This window comes from Oncorhynchus keta, chromosome 1, assembly GCF_023373465.1.
Source record: "Oncorhynchus keta strain PuntledgeMale-10-30-2019 chromosome 1, Oket_V2, whole genome shotgun sequence".
Taxonomy (NCBI): Eukaryota; Metazoa; Chordata; class Actinopteri; order Salmoniformes; family Salmonidae; genus Oncorhynchus; species Oncorhynchus keta.
In genome coordinates this window covers 34,371,618-34,393,853 of record NC_068421.1, presented here as the reverse complement: position 1 = coordinate 34,393,853, position 22,236 = coordinate 34,371,618, and the positions used below count along the sequence as shown (strand labels likewise).

Sequence of the window (22,236 nt, the reverse complement as noted above, 5' to 3'; positions counted from 1 at the left end):
GACTTGTTAATCAAATGTTTACTCCTGAACTTATTTAGGCCATAACAAAACGGTTGAATACTTATTGACTCATGTCATTTCAGCTTTTCATTTTTTATTCATTTGTAAATTAAAAAACAATTAAAAACATGACTCCACTTTTTATCACGTTTCAGGTAAGACCCAGATGCAGACAACATCAAAGTAACAACAGTTTATTAATTGAACAGGGGCAGGCAAAAGGCAGGTTAAGAGCAGGAAGAGGTCGGTAATCCAAATAGGGGTACAGGACGGCAGGCAGGGCCAGGGTTGGCAAAGGTCGGAAATCCAGAAAGGTGGGGCAACGGTACAGGATGGCAGACAGGGTCAGGGCAGGCAGAGTGGTCAACATCGGGAAAACTAGGAAACAGGAACAATCGAAAGACAGGAGCAGAGGGAAACCCGCTGGTAGGCTTGACAAAACAAAACAAACTGGCAACAGACAAACAGAGAACACAGGTATAAATACACAGGGGATAATGGGGAAGATGGGTGGCACCTGGAGGGGGGTGGAGACAATCACAAAGACAGGTGAAACAGATCAGGGTGTGACACTTTTAATCAATTTTAAATTCAAGCTGTTGCACAACAAAATGTCAAAATGTGTGCGTGTAGTGCATGTGTGTGTGTGTGTGTGTGTGTGTGTGTGTGTGTGTGTGTGTGTGTGTGTGTGTGTGTGTGTGTGTGTGTGTGTGTGTGTGTGTGTGTGTGTGCGTGCGTGCGTGCGTGCGCGTGTGTGTGTGTGTGTGTGTGTGTTTGTGGGTGGGTGGGTGGGTGGGTAGGTGGGGGTGCGCGTGCGTGTGTGGGTGTGTAAGGGAGAATGTGAAAGCAAGACAGATGCTGAGTGCTTCTCCACTCTGTTCATTCACATGTAGTCCCCAGAGACACACAGGCTTGTTTTAGAGGGCTGAATAAGGATAGAGGGAGAGAGAAAGGAACGAAGAACTGACCTTGTTCAGACAGAGCTCTGCTAGTTTAACCTTTCAGTGTGAGACAGTGGAAGCCATGTTAGGTTTACTTAGAAAACTGTTAAGATGGCTGGATAGGAGTGGTCACACTCTTCTTCCTCCTTCCTCCCCATCTCTTCTTCCTCCATCTCTCAGCTTCCCTCCTTACTCTTCTTCCCTCTCTCCATCTCTTCTCTCTCTATGAGGGAATACGGATGGGGATATGCTCACTCTTTATAGCTCTCTCTCTCTTTCTCTTTCATTCTCTCTCCTCTTCTTCTTCTTCTATCCACCTGTTTCAATCTGCAAACACACCCATACGCACACACACTAACAAACACAGGCGTGCACACACAGTCCTCTTTACCCTGTCCTGTCCATACCCGTGGGTCTGTCCAGTTGAGTCGTGAGTTGTGACAAACTATCTTAGCAGCTCCAGATGGTTCTCCTTTCATTTGTCAATGCTATGATCTGCCAACCAATCAGAGGGCATACAATATTCATGAATTAAAAAATGTGGGGTAAGAGAAAAGAGAGATGGTGTTGGATCTTCTCATTTAAACTTGTTCCCCCTTTTGAGTCTCTCTCTCTCTTTCTTTCTCTCTCGCTCTCTCACACACACACATGCCTGCACACACACACACACACACACACACACACACACACACACACACACACACACACACACACACACACACACACACACACACACACACAATGGAATGCAGAGAGCTGTAAAACTGCTATCTGTGATATGTAATTAGAATTCACACACAGAATTATAGACACACACAGACTCATAGACACACATGGATACCCATGGACGAACACACACACTCACACACACACACACACACACACACACACACACACACACACACACACACACACACACACACACACACACACACACACACACACACACACACACACACACACACACACACACACACACACACACATATTATAACTGTTGAATTATCAGTGATATGCAATTAGAATATATTTACTGCAGTGCTGATGGTAGCAGTAATGACTGAGGTGTTAGTAAATTATTATGGAGGACAGCTGGCTCACTCCCTCATTGTTCTGGAAGGAAACAGTGGGAAACGGTGGGAAAGCGGTGTGTGTGTGTGTGTGTGTGTGTGTGTGTGTGTGTGTGTGTGTGTGTGTGTGTGTGTGTGTGTGTGTGTGTGTGTGTGTGTGTGTGTGTGTGTGTGTGTGTGTGTGTGTGTGTGTGTGTGTGTGTGTGTGTGTGTGTGTGTGTGTGTGTGTGTGTGTGTGTGTGTGTGTGCTTCCGGCAAATATCCCTTTCCTTCAAATGTGTTTTTCTCCCTCTCTTCTTCCATCTCTCCTGGGTCTAATGACTCATCTGATGTGTTAAAGCCAGCCCTTAGCCAGGCCACTGGCATCTCCATCACTCACTCTACAGCCAGCCCTGACATCTCTCTCTCCATCACTCACTCTACAGCCAGCCCTGACCTCTCTCTCTCCGTCACTCACTCTACTGCCAGCCCTGACCTCTCTCTCTCTCTCTCTCCATCACTCACTCTACAGCCAGCCCTGACATCTCTCTCTCCATCACTCACTCTACTGCCAGCCCTGACCTCTCTCTCTCCATCACTCACTCTACTGCAAGCCCTGACCTCTCTCTCTCCATCACTCACTCTACTGCAAGCCCTGACCTCTCTCTCTCTGTCACTCACTCTACTGCCAGCCCTGACCTCTCTCTCTCCATCACTCACTCTACTGCCAGCCCTGACATCGCTCTCTCCATCACTCACTCTACTGCCAGCCCTGACCTCTCTCCATCACTCACTTTACTGCCAGCCCTGACATCTCTCTCTCCATCACTCACTCTATTGCCAGCCCTGACCTCTCCCCCTCCATCACTCACTCTACTGCCAGCCCTGACATCTCTCTCTCCATCACTCACTCTACTGCCAGCCCTGACCTCTCTCTCTCCATCACTCACTCTACTGCCAGCCCTGACCTCTCTCTCTCCGTCATCACTCTACTGCCAGCCCTGACCTCTCTCTCTCTCTATCTCTCTCTAAGGAGAAAGAGAGAATGAGAGTGGTTCCATAGAGAGGTGCTGGTATGGTAAGGCCCAGCGGGGCAGCATTAAGGGGCTGACGGAGGGAAGATGGCCCTTCTGTCCATTACCCTGGAGATGGATCTAACACTGAAGGGAGAGGGGCTGACCAGCATCACAATACTGACCTGGCCAAAGCTGGTCAAGAGGTATAAAACAGGTTCAGTGTTAAGGCTGGTTAGACAAGACGCTGTTAAGACATTACATGACTGTGGGTATGTGTGTGTGTTTGTGTAAATACCTGTCGTTGGTGTCATCACAAAATCGTTACAAAGAACGTCACAAAGAAATCTTCTGATCCTCTTATCCCTAATAGCTCAGATGTCAACGCTGCCATCGCTTTGTGCCCAGTGTGTGTATGTGTGTGTGTTGCTTTGTGTCTTTGTGTCTGTGTGTTTTGGCTGTTCCCAGCACTGTTTGTTATTCTGTGTCCTGTTCTGTCCTGGCCTTAGTGTTGACTCAGTGCATCTGCAGTGCAGGAAGAGAGAAAGAGAGCTGGAGGGAGGGAGGGAGAGAGAGAGAGAGAGAGAGAGAGAGTGAGAGAGAGAGAGACTGCTGTCCTTCTGGACCTCTCTGTGAAGGGCACCATCGGACCAGTGAGGCTTCAGGGGTTGCCATGGAAACCCACTATGGTCATTAACCAATCACCATGAGTCAGACACTTTCAGGATTGATGTACCATTTAGAGGATAGTTCCAGACAGTACTGCCGTCATGGGAATCTCTGTGTGTTTCAACGCCATGCTTCAATAGGTTGGGAATGAGTAAATAAGATGTTTTCTCTCTCTCTCTCTCTCTCTCTCTCTCTCTCTCTCTCTCTCTCTCAGTGTCTCATTCTCAGTGTCTCTCTCTTTCTCAATCTCAGTATTCCTCTTACTCACACATAAATACACAATTTCACCAGCTGTTTGTGCCGTGTCAGTGTGAAAAGTAGGGAATTAGCTGAAACTGACAGATCAATAACCTTATATTATAATGACTCTACTAAAAAAACTCACATTGAGCTGTCAAAAAAACGTCTGAATATTGGTCCTCAATCTTTTGGCCGCTGGTTTCATCGTTTGATTCAGGTCAAGTGTAATTGAGGCAAAATATTAATAGCTAAAGTTAATGAGCTGGCTAGCTATCATTCAGCAACTTTTGGCCAGCTCTAATGGTACATCAACTGGTGAAAACTAGCCAACTTAATTTTCTTCTGTTGAAACAGGAAAAAACAAAGGCTATAAAACATTTCCATACACACAACAGCTGTTAGATACTGCTTCCTGACAGATATTAAGATAGCTAGAGGCTAGAGCTGAACTGGCTGTAGCTACTGCAGCTATTTCATTCACTTCAGACAGAACTTCAGGTGAGAAAGGATGAAAAATTAGCTAATTTTACATATCAATTAGCTACACTACAAGCACAGCACTGGGGATAAATATTTGTTTTCCTGTGAAGTCAAACAGCCGTTACCTTGCATCAGTCAAATAAAGAGTAGCCAGTTTCTGCACTGCTTTTACAACTCTGAGAAAAAACTCTACACACACACACAGACAGCACCTGCCTCTGTTCATCTCTCCCATGAAGGTCCTATAAGCCAACCTTTCAGAAGCTTTGCCTTCACACAGCCCGCTCTGTGGTGGACAAAAATGCAATTTAATGTCGTCGTCGTCGTCGTCCCCGTCCCCCGTCCCCAGTGAAAGTTGCGCCTCTGATGTTAACTTCAACTCGGGGAGTTCAATATGGGACTTCCTGGAAACAATATGTTCTTGTTATAAAAACATTTCAGGGAGAGTGGGGTAAGCTGAGCAATATTTATAGTCCGCCTCATTACGTCAAGGGAAATATAGTATTCTTTCTAACAACGATGTCTACCTATATTTCAGGATGTAATCAGAATTCATGTGAACATTTTAAAAACATAGCTTGTCCCAAAAAAGTGGTCTCTTGGCACAACTTATGGGGTAAATTGAACTGAGGGACAAGGTAAGTTGAGCCACCTTGAGGTAAGTTGGTGATGGTGTCCTGTGACAGTGGGTGATGATGCTGGTAGGTCAAAGTTTAATTCATGGAATGGGGGTGTGGTATATTGTATACCTTAAAAGTATGCCTCTTTTCAGAAATACAGTGCATTCGGAAAGTATTCAGATTCCTTGACTTTTTCCACATTTTGTTACGTTACAGCCTTATTCTAAAACGGATTCAATTGTTTTTCCCCCTCATTAATCTACACACAATACCCCATAATGATGAAGCAAAACAGGTTTGTAGAAATGTTTGCAAATGTTTGTTTTTTTAATTAAAAAATGAAGTATTACATTTACATAAGTATTCAGACTCTTTACTCAGTACTTTGTTAAAGCACCTTTTGCAGCGATTACAGTCTTGAGTCTTCATGGGTATGACACTACAAGCTTGGCACACCTGTATTTGGGGAGTTTCTCCCGTTCTTCTCTGAAGATCCTCTCAAGTTCTGTCAGGTTGGATCGGAAGCGTTGCTGCACAGCTATTTTCAGGTCTCTCCAGAGATGTTAGATCGGGTTCAAATCCGGGCTCTGGCTGAGCCACTGAAAGACTTTCAGAGACTTATCCTGAAGTCACTCCTGCGTTGTCTTGGCTGTGTGTTTAGGGTCGTTGTCTTGGCTGTGTGTTTAGGGTCGTTGTCTTGGCTGTGTGTTTAGGGTCGTTGTCTTGGCTGTGTGTTTAGGGTCGTTGTCTTGGCTGTGTGTTTAGGGTCGTTGTCTTGGCTGTGTGCTTAGGGTCGTTGTCCTGTTGGAAGTGATCCTTTACCCCAGTCTGAGGTCCTGAGCGCTCTGGAGCAGGTTTTCATCAAGGATCTCTCTGTACTTTGCTCCGTTCATCTTTCCCTTGACCCTGACTAGTCTCCCAGTCCCTGCCACTGAAAAACATCCCCATAACATGATTCTGCCACCACTATGCTTCACCGTAGGGATGGTGTCAGGTTTCCTTCAGACGTGACTCTTGGCATTCAGGCCAAAGAGTTAAATCTTTGTTTCATCAGACCAGAGAATCTTGTTTCTCATGGTCTGAGAGTCCTTTAGGTGCCTTTTGGCAAACTCCAAGTGGGCTGTCATGTGCCTTTTACCGAGGAGTGGCTTCCACCTGGCCACTCTACAATAAAGGCCTGATTGGTGGAGTGCTGCAGAGATGGTTGTCCTTCTGGAAGGTTCTCCCATCTCCACAGTGGAACTCTGAACTCATCGGGTTCTTGGTCACCTCCCTGTCCAAGGTCCTTCTCCCCCGATTGCTCAGTTTGTGTTCTTGGAGACCATCAAGGGTGCACCGTCATAGGATGCCACCTTTCCAACAAGTCAGTTCGTCAAATTTCTGCCTTGCTAGAGCTGCCTCGGTCAACTATAAGTGCTGTTGTGAAGTGGAAAAGTCTAGGAGCAACAATGGCTCAGCCGCGAAGTGGTAGGCCACCAAAGCTCACAGAACGAGACAGCCGAGTGCTGAAAAATCGTCTGTCCTCGGTTGCAACACTCACTACTGAGTTCCAAATTGCCTCTGGAAGCAACATCAGCACAAAACTGTTTGTCCGGAGCTTCATGAAATGGGTTTCCATGGCCAATCAGCTGCACACAAGCCTAAGATCATCATACACAAAGCCAGGCATCGGCTGGAGAGGTGTAAAGCTCGCCGACATTGGACTATGGAAACACATTCTCTTTACCATCTGGCAGTCCGACGGATAAATCTGGGTTTGGCTGATGCCAGGAGAACCCTACCTGCCCCAATGCATAGTGCCAACTGTATAGTTTGGTGGAGGAGAAATAATGGTCTGGGGTGGTTTTTCATGGTTCTGGCAAGGCCCCTTAGTTCCAGTGAAAGAAAATCTTAACACTACAGCGTTAAGATTGACATTGTAGACGATTCTGTGCTTCCAACTTTGTAGCAACAGGGAAGGAAGGCCCTTTCCTGTTTCAGCAAGACAATACCCCCGTGCACAGTACAAGGTCCATACAAAAATGGGTTGTTGAGATCGGTGTGGAAGAACTTGACTGGCCTGCACAGAACACTGTATTGGCCTGCACTGACCCTGGATAAGTACGAGAAACATGATACATGTTGAGGTTTATGTTTGCAGATGAAGACTCTCAGATTCATCCAGTCCTCTTCCCTGAATACCCTGGATGACGCACATCTGAAGGATCAGTTCAATAATGCTCCATTTAGAGGGTGTGGGAGAGAGAGAGTGAGAAAATGAACGAGCAAGAGAAGGAGAGAAAGAGGGAGAGGAGAGAGCTCAATGTGAGGGTTTGACAAAGAGCCTGCAGGTTGGTTGGGTGTCTCACATGGTGAGGAGTGAGGGAGCGGAGCATCAGTAGAGCCTTTCTAACACAGAGAAAATGTCATAAACTAAAAATAGTGAGAAAACGCAATCATGGGAAGTGTTGCGTGTGTCACAAGGTCTCCTTTCTCAGGGTAGAGAAGAAGAATTCAAGAAGAAAATAAGATCTCTCTCTCTCTCATACGCTTTCTTTCTCTCTCTCGCTCTCTCTCTCTCGCTCACACTTTCTTTCTCTCTCTCACGCTTTCTTTCTCTCTCTCTCATACACACGCAACACACACCTGGTCACTTGGTTTAAACCAGGCTGTACTACAGAGAGTTTAATGTTGGTTTAAACCAGGCTGTTCTGCAGAGAGTTTAATGTTGGTTTAAACCAGGCTGTTCTGCAGAGTGTTTAATGTTGGTTTAAACCAGGCTGTTCTGCAGAGAGTTTAATGTTGGTTTAAACCAGGCTGTTCTGCAGAGAGTTTAATGTTGGTTTAAACCAGGCTGTTCTGCAGAGAGTTTAATGTTGGTTTAAACCAGGCTGTTCTGCAGAGAGTTTAATGTTGGTTTAAACCAGGCTGTTCTGCAGAGTGTTTAATGTCGGTTTAAACCAGGCTGTTCTGCAGAGAGTTTAATGTTGGTTTAAACCAGGCTGTTCTGCAGAGTGTTTAATGTCGGTTTAAACCAGGCTGCAGCCCACGTAAGTGGTCTACTTAACACAGTAGCTGCAAACATTTACATTTGAGTCATTTAGCAGACACTCTTATCCAGAGCGATGTACAGTTAGTGCAGCACAGCCAGTGCTAGTAGGAAAAGACAAGTGCATCATTCATTTTTTTAGACTGAGACGTCTTATTTAAGATGCATGGAGTACTCCCTTATTGCCCTCTGTCTGTTCCTCTCTGATACTGCCTGGGTTGGATGATATGCGTCATTAGGCTGCTACTTTCGATCATACCTTTTATATATTCCATTGAATTGCGGGCAGCACATCGTGCAAGGTTTAGATAAGACAAGACAAACGTTCCAATAGTCCAAAACACTGTCAAACTCACACAATTAAATGTGCATGTGCATCAGGCGCTCGTCTGTAGAGACATACAGTCAGTGTTGCAGTGTTAACACAGCCATTACCAAGTTACACGTAGCTCGGATGAGAAGATGACCTCTGTCTATACGTAGATCTGTTGAACTTTAAGTTAAGATTGAATGCTGAGATGATTGTGGCGTTCGTTGTTGCCGTGTGCTTTTGATGTGTTTAAATGGGTGGCAGTGGTTGAAAAGGGAGGTCTGAGACGGAATAAGAACACGTGAGAATGTTATCAGGAAGAGGAAAAGATCCCCTCTGCCACCGCAGCAAAATGGAGGCCAGGGAAAAGTCGATAGTTGAGGACGGGTGTTGATGTAAGCAGACATACCAGCCCTTCCAGATGACACTGACAGCTGTCTGCTTTCTCTTCATGATAGTGCTGTGTGTGTGTGTGTGTGTGTGTGTGTGTGTGTGTGTGTGTGTGTGTGTGTGTGTGTGTGTGTGTGTGTGTGTGTGTGTGTGTGTGTGTGTGTGTGTGTGTGTGTGTGTGTGTGTGTGTGTGTGTGTGTGTGTGTGTGTGTGTGTGTGTGTGTGCAAAGATGTATTACTGTAAGACAAATAGGTGAAATGTGCATCCTAAGTTTGGTTGTTCGGTCTTTTCTAGGCTAAAAAGCACATCATTATCAAAAACATGACAGTGCATCCACAGAGCTGAGCTGTCAATCAATAAGTCTGACCTTTTAACCTTCTAACCAACGTTTAAACTTTGCCCCCAGGACACCCAGGAATGGACTCCTCTGAACTCAACAGATTTTGCTCTCTCTCTTTCTCTCCCACCTTTATTCTGAGTGATGTTGAACTCAGACAACTCTCCCTCCCTCTCTCTCTGCCTCTCTCTTTCCGTCTGTCTCTGTCTCTGGTTCCACCATCAAACGCCTGTTTATGAGCTTTACAGCAAAAACACTCTTTTTATGTTTCCTCTTCTTTTCATGTCTCCTCCTCTCACCGTGGCAGCAGAGTTCACAGGGCTGCCAGACTGTTACTGGAGTACAGCGTGGCGACAGTCCCCCTCTCCTCTCTCTCTCTCATCTTTAATAGCAAAAGGATTTGGACTAATTAAAGTTTCATTGGGAAATAGTTGTTCTTTCTTTTGGGTTAACAAAACAGAAATGCTCTCCCATTCATAGGGAGGTTACCTCTGGTCTTTGTTCAATATCAGGAAAACACAGAGGACACAAGAGATGGCAATGGCCTCCAACATTGACCTCTGTTAGACACGTCTTACCTGTTCTTTTAGAAACACGCTGCCATGGCTGTGATGTACTGTAGGAGTGACACTACCTGTTGAAAGACAATACATAAAACCTGGAATGAAATTTACAGTCATGTAAGTCACAAATCAGGATTCTTGAAGAAGTAGCCTATGATCTGCAATGGCAGCCAAATCCCAGTGAATGGAGCTGAATGGAGCTGAACGGAACTGAATGGAGCTGAATGGTTGGTTCTCACATGTAGCCGAGGCTTCTTCCTGGTCTCTTTGATTACATAACCTGTGCTGTGTTGTGTTTTATCTCATTCTAGCATTATGCTGGTCTCCTCCATTCGATTAACTTCCTTTCGCTGAGGCTTCAATTAGTCTCTCCTTTCTTCCTTCCTCTCCACCATAATCACATCCAATTAGAACGCTGTAATTACCTCGTTGCCCAGACAGGCCTGATTGGCTGGTCAAAGAGCCCAGATACTGTAAGAGGCCTGGAGGCAGTTTGCTGATATTTTCTCATTTGTGATTAACCTATGCTCCAACCTTAGGTTCAAACCTCATTTACCAAAGGGCTACTGCAAAGCGCTACCTAATGTCCACATCATTTCAAAACTCTATGACAACCCTGAGGCTACGGACAGGAACAAGTCAAAGAGATCCCGCTACGACCACCGCGGAGTCATCAAATTAGGAAAAGGACAATATATGAGTACGGTGGAATCATATTACACAGGTTCCAACTTTCGCCACATGTGGCAGGGGCGACAGTCCATTACGGATTACAAAGGAAGACCCAACCGTGATCTGCCTAATGAGGCCCAATTCATTTTATGCACGCTTTGACAATAACAACACCATACTGTGCGTGACAGAGGACTGGGTTACATCGCTCTCCGAGGCCGACGCGAGTATAGTCTGTAATCAGGTCAACATTTCCAAGGCCAGGGCACCAGACAGTATTCCAGGTTGCGTTCTCAGAGCATGCGTAAATCAGCTGGCAGTCAAATTCACTGTCATTTTCAACCTCTCCTCGTCTGTATCTCCCACTAACATCATTCCTGTTCTCAAGAACTCTAAGAACTCTAACAGCTCTAAGGCTTCATGCCCCAATGACCACTCCCCTGTAGCAAGTAGCTTTTTCATTTCTCATGTTCTTATTTCTTATTTTTTGTTTCTTGTGTAGTTTTATTCTACTTTATTTTTTGTGCGGCTTTGATATTGATTACTGCGTTGTTGGGTTTGGAGCAACAAAGGTATTTCACTGTACTTTTAGCACATGACATTCAAAGTTGAAACTTGAAAAACGTGATAAGGAATGCAGAGCCATTCCTTTATCTGAATCACGTTGTGCGGCTGGGTGTGTTGTCAGTGGTGATGGCTGGGGGGCCTCCTTCCACCAGGCCTTGACCAGGCAGCTATCTTTCTCAGGAAGAAGCACACAACTCTCAGCTGACAAACACACACAGCAGTTCACACACCTCACAGCCTCAACAGGGGGGGGTGCTCTATCTTGCCCTCTCACACACACACATACAGTATATATATGCACACACACACATGCACACGGCCATACACACACACACAGTATATACAGTGCCTTCGGAAAGTATTCAGACCCCCTTGACTTTTTCCACATTTTGTTACGTTGCAGCTTTATTCTAAAATTGATTAAATAAAAAATGTTCCTCATCAATCTACATAAAATACCCCATAATGACAAAGCAAATACATTTCTTTTAAATATAGCAAACAGAATATTTTTTTATTTTATTTTAACTTTATTTAACCAGGCAAGTCAGTTAAGAACACATTCTTATTTTCAATGACGGCCTGGGAACAGTGGGTTAACTGCCTGTTCAGGGGCAGAACGACAGATTTGTACCTTGTCAGCTCGGGAGTTTGAACACGCAACCTTCCGGTTACTAGTCCAACGCTCTAACCACTAGGCACTCAAAATTGAATGCATACAGACACACTAACATCAGAGGTCCTGGCAGTGATGCTTCTCGTTGGCAGACACCGACTCTCCTCACAAACACACATACACACACATTTCCTCTCTCCTCAGGTAATGGCTTCCTGTTGTCCCATCTTGTCCCACTTCAGTGAACAGGGGACGTCTGCCAATCAGTTTGTTGGGGGAATCATTACCTCTCATGTGCTGACACACACAGACACACACACACATCTTCACCCCGCTGATCCTCAACAATTGGGCCCCACAAGGGTGAGTTCTCAGCCCTCTCCTGTACTCCCTGTTCACCCATGACTGTGTGGGTGGCCATGCACACCTCCAACTCACTCATCAAGTTTGCAGACAGTGGTAGGCTTGATTACCAACAACGATGAGACGGCCTACAGGGAGGAGGTGATGGTCCCCGGAGTATGGTGTCAGGAAAATAACCTCACACTCAACGTCAACAAAACAACGGAGATGATCAACGGGACAGTAGTGGAGAAGGTGGAAAGTTTTAAATTCCTCAGCGTATTTGGCTTGTCACCAAAAACACTCAAACTTTTACAGATGCACAATCGAGAGCCACTTTAATAATAAAAAATTTGATGAAATAAATGTATCTGTCACGATCGCCGTAGTGAGGAGACCAAAGCGCAGCGTGATGTGAATTCATCTTCTATATTTAATGAAGAAAGAACACTAAAACAAACTTACAAAACAACAAACGTGATGCTATATATATATATATATATATATATATATATATATATATATATATATATATATATATATATAAAACAGTGCAGACACAGGCAACTAAACATAGACAATAACCCACGAAATACCCAAAGAAGATGGCTGCTTAAATATGGTTCCCAATCAGAGACAACGATAGTCATACATAAACACCTAGATGGTAAACAACCCCATAAACCTATAAAACCCCTAGACAGTACCAAAACACATACATCACCCATGTCACACCCTGACCTAACCAAAATATATAAAGAAAACAAAGAATACTCAAGACACTTTAAACAATGCCACTTTATATCATGTTTACATACATTACTAATTTCATATGTATATACTGTACTCTATACCATTTACTGCATCTGCATATGTTTTTCGGCCATCGCTCATCCATATATTTACATGTACATATTCTTATTCATTCCTTTACACTTGTGTGTATAAGGTAGTTGTTGTGAAATTGTTAGATTACTTGTTAGATATTACTGCACGGTCGGAACAAGAAGCACAAGCATTTCGCTACACTCGCATTAACATCTGCTAACCACATGTATGTGACCAATAAAATTGGATTTGATTTGACAGACACACAAATGAGGATAATTGCAGTTCAGAAACACTTCAAGGGCCCTGTCATTGATATCCCTGCCTTAAAGGAGAGAAGAGAGATATTCACTTTTTCCCTTTTAAGAACTACCGGGGTCAGAATACATGAAAATAGGAAGAAAGCTGTGTTAAGGAAGGGAGAACCTCAGAGACACACAAATGGAGACAGAGGTGGAGATGGAGCCACACATATGGATTCTGAAGGGTGAGATGAAACCACTGACAAGAAAGTTTGGAGAGAGTGAGAGGGGATAGATGTCTCTCTCTCTCTCTTTCTGTGTGTGTGTGTCTGATGATTCCTCAAAGGCCATCGGAGACCATGAATGATCGTTTATTTGTTCCTCCGTGAAAAATGTATTAAACAGAGAAGATTTGCCTTTTCATGTGGTGTTTTTCTGTTTGGCAGCCAGTCAGTCTGTTTGGCCTAAAGCCTAAAGCCCTGTCCTTTTCTGTGTGAAGAGTTACTAAGCTGTACTGTGTGACAAGCTAGCCACAGCCGTCTGCTCCTCAGGAGAGCTGAACGCTACAGTTATCTTCCATTCCTCTCTTCTTTCATTTGATCTGTATCCATCCAACCAACTCCTCTTTCCTTCTCTCATTTTACCATACCTACACTGGCGTTCTTCTTTGGCCTGATTATTTACTCTTCATTCATGTGAACACATCTTCCTTTCCTTTCATTCTACTCATGCCCAAGGTGGGAGAAAAGACTCACCCAACTCAGTCCCAGCACTGGACAGTCCTCTCAGTCCTGGAGATGGAGCCCACATGGGAGCCCTCTCAGCCCTTTGGAGTCCTCTCAGTCCTCTCAGTCCTCTCAGCCCTCTCAGCCCTGATCTCAGTCCTCAGTCCTCTCAGCCCTCTCAGTCCTCTCAGTCCTCTCCGTCCTCTCAGTCCTCTCAGCCCTTTTCAGTCCTTTTCTGCCCTCTCAGTCAGTCTGTTTGCCCTCTCAGCCCTCCCAGTCCTTTCAGTCCTGAAGAGTTACCTCTCAGTCCTCTCAGCCCTCTCAGCCCTCTCAGTCCTCTCAGCCCTCTCAGCCCTCTTCCATTCCTCTCTTCATTTGATCTGTATCCAGTCCTCCAACTCCTCTTTCCTTCCTCATTTTACAGCCCACTCAGTCCTCTCAGATTATTTACCTTCATTCATGTGAACACATCTTCCTTTCCTTTCAGCCCTCCATGCCCTCTCAGTCCTCAGTCCTCTCAGTCCTCTCAGCCCTCTCAGTCCTCTCAGTCCTCTCAGCCCTCTCAGCCCCCTCAGTCCTCTCAGCCCTCTCAGTCCTCTCAGTCCTCTCAGCCTCTCCTCTCAGTCCTCTCAGCCCTCTCAGTCCTCTCAGTCCTCTCCTCTCAGCCCTCTCAGCCCTCTCAGTCCTCTCAGTCCTCTCAGTCTCTCAGCCCTCTCAGTCCTCTCAGTCCTCTCAGTCCTCTCAGCCCTCCAGCCCTCTCAGTCCCTCTCAGTCCTCTCAGTCCTCTCAGTCCTCTCAGTCCTCTCAGTCCTCTCAGCCCTCTCAGCCCTCTCAGTCCTCTCAGTCCTCTCAGCCCTCTCAGTCCTCTCAGTCCTCTCAGCCCTCTCAGTCCTCTCAGTCCTCTCAGTCCTCTCAGTCCTCTCAGCCCTCTCAGCCCTCTCAGTCCTCTCAGCCCTCTCAGCCCTCTCAGTCCTCTCAGTCCTCTCAGCCCTCTCAGTCCTCTCAGCCCTCTCAGTCCTCTCAGTCCTCTCAGCCCTCTCAGTCCTCTCAGCCCTCTCAGTCCTCTCAGCCCTCTCAGTCCTCTCAGCCCTCTCAGTCCTCTCAGCCCTCTCAGCCCTCTCAGTCCTCTCAGTCCTCTCAGTCCTCTCAGCCCTCTCAGTCCTCTCAGTCCTCTCAGTCCTCTCAGTCCTCTCAGCCCTCTCAGTCCTCTCAGTCCTCTCAGCCCTCTCAGTCCTCTCAGTCCTCTCAGTCCTCTCAGTCCTCTCAGCCCTCTCGGCCCTCTGCTCCTCTGATGTTAACATTTGAAACAGTGTTTAAGTATTTCTGCTGGGCCATAGACGTGGCTGGCGCTGTTTGGCGTGTGTGGTTGTTGTTTTGGGTGAAGGCACAGGGCTGTGTATGTCTCTATGTCCCTGGATGTCTCTGTGTGACTGTGTGTACCCCTTTATGTCTGTGTATGTAGCACTGCAGGATTATCCCCTGGTTAAGACCCTGTGTCTGACTGAACAGGCCTGTCTGCCGCCTGCAGATTACCCAGCAGCACGGAGAACAAAACACACGCTTTGGGAAGAGGTAGGCCGGAACACCAGACAGAAGAAAGAGGGAATGAGAGGAGAAAGTGGAGAGATGAAGGGAATAATAGAAGATGAGGGGTTAGATGAGGTAAATGGAGACGAGAGAAGGGATATGGTGGAATGAAATAAGGAATTAAAATAGAGGTAGTAAAATGAATAGGCTAGGTGTAACGAGAACAAGGCAAATGACTGATATGGTGAAGTAGAGGGGGACAAAATTGTAGAGATGAGGAAATAAAGAGGAGAACAGAGGGGCTGAAGTGAAAGAGGGATGGATGAAAGGGTAGAAGGTCAGAGATTGGGGAGAGTTATCTATGAGACACCAGAGTCAGGGTGGTTGAGCTGTGACTGCTACAGAGGGAGACAGCTTTCACCAGACAGTCAATTCTGCCTCCATTCCCTTAATAGTACCATGACCAATTGTCAAATTAAACCCCACTAACACACCACTATCTCTCTGCTACATACTCACTCACCCTCCCACCAAAACACTGCCTATAATATGACTGTGGCCACATGCCCATCAATAACATGTACACATACACACACACACACTCTTACAAGCACAAACACACATTTACCCTTACTATATGCTCCCTTATGTTTGTGGTAGACTGTTGGCCTAGTGCGTGTACACACACACACACACACACACACACACACACCATCCATCCATCCACACAGTACATGACACACACACACTGGTGCATCCCTGTTCTTACACACACACACACACACACACACACACACCCATCCATCCATCCATCCAACAGTAGCATGACACACCCTCCCTGGTGCATCCCTGTTCTTACTTGTGGCCAGCAGGTGTCACATCAGAGGTGACTTGGCACATACAGTGCTGTTGGCAGCAGTCCAGCCTGTCACCTCCACCACACACACACACACACACACACACACACACACACACACACACACACACACACACACACACACACACACACACACACACACACACACACACACACACACACACACACACACAGCTGCTCTCCTGCCTCACTTTCTCTGACAGCCTGGCTCCTCCTTCCTTCCCGCACCCATACACACACATACACACCTATACACACACTCATACACACCTATACACACACTCATACACACCTATACACACACATACACACCTATATATACACACACACACACACACATACACACCTATACACATTCACAGCTATACACACACACATACACACCTATACACACACACACATACATACACACCTATACACACACACACACACATGCACACCTATACACACACGTACACACCTACACACGTACATACACACCTATACACACACATACACACCGATACACACATGCACCCTGGTAATTTAACAGCAGATATACTTGTCCCTCTCTGGCCTCCCATTATGGCTGAAAGAGAGGTATTAGGGGTAGCCGGCTGCCAAGTTAAGGGTACATAGTTTGCCACGAGTGTTAGGAGAGAAGAGAGCTAGTTCCCTTTCCATCTCTCTCTCTCTCCACATTGGATCTGTGCCTAGACGACACTGAGTTAATCCATGCCTTTAATTTGCTCTAATCAGAACAGTGACATCCCCTCTTTATTCTTGTGTCCTGGAGAGTGTGTGTGTGGGCGAGCGCAGGCGTGTGTGTGGTGGGTGTTTGCGTGCCTGCGTGGTCTGTGTGTGTGCCTATGTCTGTCTGTCCCAGTGTCCGTGTTTTGGGTATACACACAGAGACACAGACACACTGGGTGTCGGATCCCTATAGGGTCTCACCCACTGGGTAGTAAGTGGGCCTCTCCATTAGTGTTAAGATGTTTAGAGAACAGAGGGAGGGGTGTCAGGGGAGGGTACTGTCATGACGTTGCCCTCTTTGGGTACAGCAAGCCCATCCCCCTCTCTCTGTCTCCTACACTCAGGCTGCTGCGACCTCAGGTCATACATTCCTGGAGGAGATTATCTCCTCATGGCCACAGTATAGAGACAGGGTGAAGTTTTCATAGAGAGAACAAAGGAATTTCTTCCACCTCACAGAACTTGAGGTCCAAACAACATTTATGTTCTGGAGAAGGTATAAAAGATCGGTGAAGAATCCAGCTACGAACTGGTCCGTTTGGTACGATTTTGTGAAACTCATGAGAGACAATACGGCCACATTACCATAACGCTGTTTATACGTATAATAGCCTCAGTTATGAGGCTTGCATCTAATTGCTGTACAGGATGAATGAGGAAAGATTAAACTATTTGTGAAATTATGGGATGCTATGTAATGATGTAATGTGAGAGAATTGTATTTCTGTGTAAAGTTTCACTTAAGTCACTGGCACGCCCCCATGAACACAGCCAGGACTTGGCATCATGAGACAGCCTTTTTCTGCTCTTCCGAATAAAACCCCCACCTTGAGAATCTCAATTACGAGAGGACAAAGATTGCAGACCAGCTTACCTCGATAAATAGATGGCCAAGGTTTGAGACCAGACTGCTGAATCTTTTCACCATCCCACGTGGTTAAACTCTTAGACTATCAATACCGACAGAATAAGAACAAGTCTTTGATATGAATTACTAGTCTGCAGCTAGGAATTCGGTATCATTGAACGCGAAGACCGACAACCGCCGAAACATCTATCCATAACGATATGAATGAATGTCACTCTGAACTACCCATTCTAACCACGACAGAGAGAGAGAGAGAGAGAGAGAGAGAGAGAGAGAGAGAGAGAGAGGACAAACTCTCCAACAGAAACAATCTTTTCAACAGAGATCCCGGCGACACACTGAGCGTAAATATATATATTGATTGCAATTATTGCCGAATGAGTGAGCGTTCATGTGCAAGGGATTAGCATTTCAATTATTATAATTATCAACTGTGTGTTGTCTTATCTCAGTTGACCCCCACTTCCCTTTTTGTCCACCAAGCCGCGATACCAGTTTATCCCACGAGGGAAACTCTGTTATCATTTGCTTGTAACTATCTACTGTTTGTTTATGCATTTCTGTAAATTTCTTAGTTTGTAAATAAATTATTTTAGACAATTGATGTCTGGATGACTCATAGTGAAGACTGGGTTTGTGCAGATTTTTGTGCACAATTTACAAAGTTTGGAATCAGACTAATGTGAGATAAAATAAAGAATAAGTCATTAATCAGAAGAGTAATTGATCAGATATGAAAATATCTGAAAAGTTATATTAGGAAAATTATAACTTTGTAATCTGAATATTTTCCTTGGTGCCCCGACTTCCTAGTTAATTACATTTGCCTGATTAGTTAATCACGAAATGCTCCTTACAGAGAGGGGGATGGGACTGAGAGAGAGATGGGGGGGCTGAGGGCTGGGACTTAGGGAGAGAGGGGGTGGGGCTGAGGAAGAGAGGGGGTGGGACTTAGGGAGAGAGGGGGTGGGGCTGAGGAGAGAGGGGGTGGGACTGAGGGAGAGAGGGGGTGGGGCTGAGGAGAGAGGGGAGTGGGGCTGAGGAGAGAGAGGGGGTGGGACTGAGGGAGAGAGGGGGTGAGGCTGAGGAAGAGAGGGGGTGGGGCTGAGGGAGAGAGGGGTGGGACTGAGGGAGAGGGGGTGGGGCTGAGGAAGAGAGGGGGTGGGGCTGAGGGAGAGAGGGGGTGGGGCTGAGGAAGAGGGGGGCTGAGGGAGAGAGTGGGGTGGGGCTGAGGAAGAGAGGGGGTGGGGCTGAGGGAGAGAGGGGTGGGGCTGAGGAAGAGAGGGGGTGGGGCTGAGGGAGAGAGGGGTGGGGCTGAGGGAGAGAGGTGGGTGGGGCTGAGGAAGAGAGGGGGTGGGACTGAGGGAGAGAGGGGGTGGGACTGAGGGAGAGAGGGGGTGGGGCTGAGGAAGAGAGGGGGTGGGACTGAGGGAGAGAGGAGAGGGGGGTGGGGCTGAGGGAGAGAGGGGGTGGGACTGAGGGAGAGAGGGGGGGGCTGAGGAAGAGAGGGGAGTGGGGCTGAGGGAGAGAGGGGGTGGGGCTGAGGGAGAGAGGGGGTGGGGGGTGGGGCTGAGGAAGAGAGGGGATGGGGCTGAGGAAGAGAGGGGGTGGGACTGAGGGAGAGAGGGGGTGGGGCTGAGGAAGAGAGGGGGTGGGGCTGAGGGAGAGAGGGGGGTGGGGCTGAGGGAGAGAGGGGGTGGGGCTGAGGGAGAGAGTGGGGTGGGGCTGAGGAAGAGAGGGGGTGGGGCTGAGGGAGAGGGTGGGTGGGGCTGAGGAAGAGAGGGGGTGGGGCTGAGGGAGAGAGGTGGGTGGGGCTGAGGAAGAGAGGGGGTGGGGCTGAGGAAGAGAGGGGGTGGGGCTGAGGGAGAGAGGGGGTGGGGGGTGGGGCTGAGGGAGAGAGGCGGACCCATCTTGGAGGTTGAGATCAGGTGGGGTCTACTGAGTTCTGTCTGAGTCGGGGAGCCTGGTCGACGCTGAGAGGAAGTAGACCATGAGACAACCGCTGCGTGAAACCATGGTGACCGCCAGGAACAAGCTAGGGCAATCGCCAGGGTGATTACCCGTAACAACTGTAGTCATGCTAGGGCCGGTTAGTCCATCATGAGCTGTTATGCTTAATGATCACATGTTAAGTCATGGTACTGATTCTGGATCAGTATGCTCTTAATAATTTTAATAACGGGGTTGTTACTACGCTGAATACCTGGGATACGACTACAGAGGAAATGTAGTGGTTAGATCTGTCTCTCTCTTTCTCCCTCCCTCTCTCTCACTTTCTTTCTTTCTTCATCTCTCTCTCTCTCCCTCCCTCTTTCTCTGTCTTGATGGACACATATTTCCGTCAGCGTTCCCTCTCTAACACTATACCTGTGATGGTCATCGCTCTCCTTTCTCCACTCCTAAATCTCTTGTTAGTTTTTTGTTTGAAGGGCCAGGTCTGTAGGTCTGCAGGTCTGTAGGTCTGTAGGTCTGCAGGTCTGTAGGTCTGTAGTTGTTCTTTGTCTCTGACATTGCTACTACTTCTACTGGCGGACACACACACACACACACACACACACGCACAAACACACTGTACACACACATACTGTACACACACACACTGTATAAACATACTGTACACACACACACACACACATACTATACACACACACACATCCCTACTGTACACACACATACTGTACACACACACACTGTATAAACATAAACACACATACTACACACCCTACACACACACACACACATACTATACACACACATCCCTACTGTACACACACACACACATACTGTACACACACACACACATACTATACACATACTATACACACACACATCCCTACTGTACACACACACACATACTGTACACATAAACACACATACTATACACACACATCCCTACTCTACACACACACACACATACACACACACACACAACACACACACACATAACTCATTCACAGACCTATTGTCCAAATCTCTGCAATTTAACAGCAGGAAATAACAGTGTCAGAGGAGAGTGAGGCTTTGAGTTGTGGAGATACTGTATGGAGGATGGATGAAGAATGTACCTGTTAGCTGTGTAGTGGAGCTAGAGAAGTAAAGAGACATGGTGAGAGAGAGATTTCTTCTCTGGTGTTGATGGTGAATACCAATGATCTTTGGTCCAGATCAAAGTACAGGCTTCTCTCCTCTCCCCCTCTTCCATCCCCACTCATTCCATCCTCTCATCTCCCCGCTCCTCTCCTCCTCATCACTCACCCCCTCTTCCTCTCCCATTTATTCTTCTCTTCCTCCTCCTCTCTCCTCTGTTCTTCAGTTCTTGGCCTTGGTGAGGGATGGTGTACATGGCCCAGCTATCTCCAAATAGCCCATAAATCACTGGGCTTGGCACGGCCTGGAGAGTGAGGTCCAGACAGGGCAGAACTATTAACACAGGGGTACTACTCTCCCTCTCCCCTGCCTTTTCTCCCCCTCGTCTCCTCCTATGCTTGTTTTTTCTCCCTCTCTTACTTCTTTTTGGTCCTCTCTCACTCCTGTCTGTGTCAGGGCAGGGCTATTACCACAGGGGGTGCACCTTGCATCTCTTCTCTCACTCCTGTCTGTGTCAGGGCAGGGCCATTACCACAGGGGGTGCACCTTGCATCTCTTCTCTTACTCCTGTCTGTGTCAGGGCAGGGCCATTACCACAGGGGGTGCACCTTGCATCTCTTCTCTTACTCCTGTCTGTGTCAGGGCAGGGCTATTACCACAGGGGGTGCACCTTGCATCTCTTCTCTTACTCCTGTCTGTGTCAGGGCAGGGCCATTACCACAGGGGTGCACCTTGCATCTCTTCTCTTACTCCTGTCTGTGTCAGGGCAGGGCCATTACCACAGGGGTGCACCTTGCATCTCTTCTCTTACTCCTGTCTGTGTCAGGGCAGGGCCATTACCACAGGGGTGCACCTTGCATCTCTTCTCTTACTCCTGTCTGTGTCAGGGCAGGGCCATTACCACAGGGGTGCACCTTGCATCTCTTCTCTCCTCCTGTCTGTGTCTCTCCTTGCATCTCCTGTCTGTGTCAGGGCAGGGCCATTACCACAGGGGGTGCACCTTGCATCTCTTCTCTCTTGCTCCTGTCTGTGTCAGGGCAGGGCTATTACCACAGGGGGTGCACCTTGCATCTCTTCTCTCACTCCTGTCTGTGTCAGGGCAGGGCCATTACTGCACCTTGCATCTCTTCTCTCACTCCTGTCTGTGTCAGGGCAGGGCCATTACCACAGGGGGTGCACCTTGCATCTCTTCTCTTACTCCTGTCTGTGTCAGGGCAGGGCCATTACCACAGGGGGTGCACCTTGCATCTCTTCTCTCACTCCTGTCTGTGTCAGGGCAGGGCCATTACCACAGGGGGTGCACCTTGCATCTCTTCTCTTACTCCTGTCTGTGTCAGGGCAGGGCTATTACCACAGGGGGTGCACCTTGCATCTCTTCTCTCACTCCTGTCTGTGTCAGGGCAGGGCCATTACCACAGGGGGTGCACCTTGCATCTCTTCTCTCACTCCTGTCTGTGTCAGGGCAGGGCCATTACCACAGGGGGTGCACCTTGCATCTCTTCTCTTACTCCT

General features: G+C 47.2%; 1 protein-coding gene and 1 long non-coding RNA gene across 2 annotated transcripts in view; one reads left to right on the top strand and one right to left on the bottom strand.

Moving 5' to 3' along the window:
- The window catches only part of LOC118375531 (schwannomin-interacting protein 1-like), a 386,524-nt gene that overhangs the window by 264,077 nt on the left and 100,211 nt on the right, over positions 1-22,236 (top strand). The gene's annotated exons all lie outside the window — the stretch shown is intronic.
- The window catches only part of LOC127931150 (uncharacterized), a 31,689-nt gene continuing 9,603 nt past the window's right edge, over positions 151-22,236 (bottom strand). The window contains exons 2-3 of the long non-coding RNA XR_008139941.1: positions 969-1,164; positions 151-517 (exon numbers count right to left, since the gene is read on the bottom strand). This is a non-coding gene — a long non-coding RNA (uncharacterized LOC127931150). The remainder of the gene's footprint in view (positions 518-968; positions 1,165-22,236) is intronic.